This window comes from Lathyrus oleraceus, chromosome 3 (genome assembly GCF_024323335.1).
Source record: "Lathyrus oleraceus cultivar Zhongwan6 chromosome 3, CAAS_Psat_ZW6_1.0, whole genome shotgun sequence".
NCBI lineage: Eukaryota > Viridiplantae > Streptophyta > Magnoliopsida > Fabales > Fabaceae > Lathyrus > Lathyrus oleraceus.
Genome location: NC_066581.1, coordinates 322,703,990 through 322,708,383, shown reverse-complemented (window position 1 = coordinate 322,708,383; position 4,394 = coordinate 322,703,990). Strand labels below are relative to the sequence as shown.

At 35.9% G+C, this 4,394-nt stretch overlaps 1 non-coding gene across 1 annotated transcript; it reads left to right on the top strand.

Moving 5' to 3' along the window:
- The first annotated feature begins 241 nt into the window (after nt 1–241).
- Nucleotides 242–348, top strand: LOC127134211 (small nucleolar RNA R71). The gene has a single exon (XR_007807966.1). It is a non-coding gene; the product is annotated as a small nucleolar RNA R71 (small nucleolar RNA).
- Nucleotides 349–4,394: the final 4,046 nt, after the last annotated feature.

Sequence of the window (4,394 nt, the reverse complement as noted above, 5' to 3'; positions counted from 1 at the left end):
TACCTTTGCATGGACATGGTCAAGGCTACTGGTTTCCTACATTCCACCTTTTGTTTGGGGCTTTTCTACTGGAGTTCTTTCACCTCCCCATTGGCAATAGTTTTGGGTCATGTTTTTAATGAGTTGATAGGCTTCGTTGTATGGCTTGTCCATAAGTGCACCGCCCGCGACAGCGTCTACTGTCAGTCTTGTGTTATACAGGAGCCCATTGTAAAATGTGTGAATGATCGCCCAGTCTTCGAGACCGTGATGTGGACACATCCTCATCATGTCTTTGTATCTCTCTCGTGCGTCATAGAGAGATTCTGCATCTTTTTGTCGAAATCCGTTGATTTGAGCTCTCAACATAGCAGTTTTGCTCGGCGGAAAATATCGGGCTAAGAAAACGTTCTTCAGTTCTTCCCATATAGTGACTGAGTTGGATGGCAAGGATTGCAACCAAGCCCAAGCTCTATCTCTTAGAGAGAAAGGAAAAAGGCGTAGTCTTATCGCATCTTGAGATACACCATTCGCCTTCACAGTGTCTGCGTACTGCACAAACTTGGTCAAATGTTCATTAGGGTCGTCCATAGGATTTCCAGCAAATTGATGTTGTTGGACAACTGATAACAATGAGGGTTTCAACTCGAAATCGTTTTGATCGATAGCAAGGGAAACAATGTTGTTGTGAGGTTCTTATTGGGACGGGGTAGCGTAGAACTTAAGAGGACGAATTTGTGGTCCTACTGCAGCAATGGTTGGTTTTTCAACTGGTTCAGTAGTAGGAAAGAAGATATCGGGAATATTGTACCTTCGTTGGTACTCTAGTATTCAGCGTCTTAAATATAAGAAACGCTCAAATTCTGCGATTGCTGGTACTAAGTTTTTGCCTTGTGAGCGAGTACTTGGCATACAACCGAGAAATAAGGGAAAGGAAATTAGTTTTTACCTCAGTCTATACTGCGCAATGAAAGAATCACACTATTTGGCTAAATCAGTCCCCAACAACGACGCCAAAAACTTGATATGTCCCATGACTGTATATAAAATATAGTCTATCGGATACTTGACTGCAAGTGCACAGTCTAGTCGTTTAGTTTTAAAAGATATCGAACCTGTAGCGGGGTATTCGTTACCTTTAGATTTATTGACTAAATCAAAAGTAAATCATATAATTTGAGTCGCCACCGCACTTCTATTTATCCAAAGGAAAGGTTAGAAAGCGAACAAAAACCAAGTAAGAAGTTTTATCAAATCAAAAACTAATAAAAATGTCAGAGATCTGGGTAAGGGGGTTGGTTATGCAATGGGAAGGTTTTAAGCACCCAAAACATCCTTAGTACTCTAAGGGAGCCCTTTTTGCAAAGATGTATTGTAGGTTGGTATTTGTGAAAATATTTGTGCAAACATGATTGGGGAGATGAGAAAAGAATATACAAATTATTTACAATTTTGTTGTTTGAATGGATAAACCCATCGCCTACGTACCATCACAAAGGTAGGATCAAAACCTCGTAGTTCGGGGTAAAAATCTCAAAAAGGATTGGTGAATTGATTTGATCAAAAGCCTTAAGGTCTTTTGTTATCAAAGGGAGAAAACTCAACCTAAACCAACAATCCACCATGTGAGGAGAGCTTCAACATACTAGTGAGGGATCCACCCTATAATAAGTATGGAAGACTTATAGTCCAATCACTAAGGATGAGGTGGGGTTTACATCAACCACTATGATAACTCAAACCTATGGCTAATGTTTATGAAAAAGGTTTAACAAAGGTGGTCATTGGAACCATAAAAATCACTTGAAGTGAGTTGTATTTACAAGTTAAAAGTATTCACAAAATGAAGTCAAAGTTGACTTAAGGTTCATTTAACATAAGTATTAATGAAAAGAGTTTTGAAAAATCAAAGGCATATGGCCTAGGTTTCTAGTTTTGAAAACAATGTCAGTGTTTGGACAAAAATGAGTTTGACTTGGGTTAGAGTGGAGAGAAGAAGAGAAAGGCTAGACATAAACATGCAAAGATAAGAGAAGAGATAAAACCCTTGGAGTTCCCTTCTTGAGATCATAAAGATGATTCAAGATGCTCCTTTCCTTTGGACTTAGCAACTAACTCAAGCAATCAAACAAATATTCAATCAAGCTCCTAGGATCTCCACTTGGCTTGTCTCTCATAACTTGGTTATTCATGACAATGATCCTTCTCACTATCTCAAGTTTGGAATCCCTATCACACAAGAACAAAACAATCAAAAAGTTCACAATGCAATAAGAGGAATGGACAAAGAGTGGGTTTAGAATAGGGGTCCTTTGAAGTCAACTTTCAAGATTTAGCATTCTAAAGGCATAAGGCCTAGTTGCTCTTCAATCAATTTGGCATTCTAAAGGCATGATGCCTAGTAGCTCTTGAACTCCATTTAGCATTCTAAAGGCATGAGGCCTAGTTGCTCTTGAACTCCATTAAGCATAGATAAGATCCTAATTCTAAGTCCTTTCTCCTTTTTGCATTGGGTTCACACAAACAATCACAAAACAAGCACAAAGCCACAATATATTTATTCACAATAATGAGCTCAATGGAGCAAAAGAAAAATAGCATAAACATAAAATATGAGCTCAAGTGAGCAAGGGAAAAAAGAAATATGAATAAATGAGCAAGAAATTAAATTGCATTAAAGTAAATTGCAAGAATTAAATGCTTGAATTAAAAGTTAGTAATTAGTAGTTAGTGTTAGTGTGTCATAAGACAATTTAGCGCTATGTTAAGCAATCGTAAGTGGACTAATGTAGTAGTCACACCTATCTGAGGTCGGTCAATAAAACTATAGGCAAATAAACACAAGTTAGAGATCATGACTTGTAAGCCAAGCTCCTACAACTTGTCATGCCAAAAGAAAAGAATGAAGGCCTTGTATGGATTTTAGGTTTTTTGCTTGACCAGGAAGCAACCTATCTTGGACACAAAGCAATTCACTTGATCTTTGATCATGTTGAATTTGATTTGGATCAAAGAAGGTTAAGCCTCTCATATGTCTAGACTAACCACAAATCATTAACTCATTGGCCAAAAGGAAAAGAAGAAGAAAAGAGATGAAGATGGAATGGGCAAAATGAGAGTCCAAATGACATAATCAAAACACAATGATCAAATGTGAAGGAAATCAACATCAATCAATGATAAACAAAAGTAAAATGAAGATTAGAAGTCAATAAAGGTCAAACATATTTTTGGTATTTTTTGGAATTAAAATAAATGCAAAATAAAATGGATAGGTCAAATTGAATCATCATAAGTCTAACATGGTCAAACAAAGTTTGACAAATTTTCTCAACATTCTTTGAAAACAGAAACTATTTTAAAATAATTAAAAATCAAGAAAAATAACATAAATGAACTAAAATCTCAAATAAATCTCAAATCAATTAAGAAATTGATGAGAATATTTTTCATAGACTTATCATGATCCATATGAGTTGAGAAAATATTTTTGGAATTTTTGAATATCAAAAAGTATTTAAAATGAATTAAAAACTATCAAAAACAAAATAATTCACAAAAAATATTAAATGGAATTATAAAAATAATTAAAAATCAGATTATGAAACTAGATTTTAAAAGAAAATTTTTGTAATTGGTCTCATATTTTTGTGATTCCAAATAAAAGAGTTATGAATTTTTGAAAATAAATGGAATAAAAGAAAATAAAACAGAAATTAGAAAATAAGGAAAATCCACAGCGCTTGGATCCACTTCATTAATTGACGTGGACAATCCAATGGCTCAGAGGCGCGCTTCCATTGTGGTCATCAGTCAAGCGCGTTGCAAAGTGGATTTAAAAAAGTCAAACAAACAAAAGGCCAGGATTAGAACCTAAGAGCCAGATCTAAAGGCTAAGGATGTTCCACATGGGGACGGTGGTGGAAACCACCGTCTTCTCCGGTGAGCCAACTGTTTCCGGCCACCAGTTGCAGGTTTTCAAACCTCAACTAAAATACACGTGCCTTATACCAAAATGAAGCTGGGGTGATATACATCACCCCTGTAACCTTGGATTATCCTCAAGATCTCTATGGAATGAGAAATCTGAGATGGAAAATTCAGGTGTTCAATTTGAAATGCATCAATTCAACAAATCAAAGCCACCATTGGCTTGGCTCTCACACGAGGACTTCAGAGAACCAAATAAACACAAGCAAATCACAATATATGATGAGATATGGATCAAAACAGTTGAGCAATGAACCTTTGAAGTGCAACTTTAAACAGCACGATCTGCTCTAACTCTTGCTTGCAGTTTGATCTTGAGGTATGATGTGAATGGAAGGCTAAGGAATTAGTATTGAAGATCAACTGATTTTGTTGAAATTCAAACTTGAAATGAGAAATTAAAAATTAGAATTCCTTTGGTATGG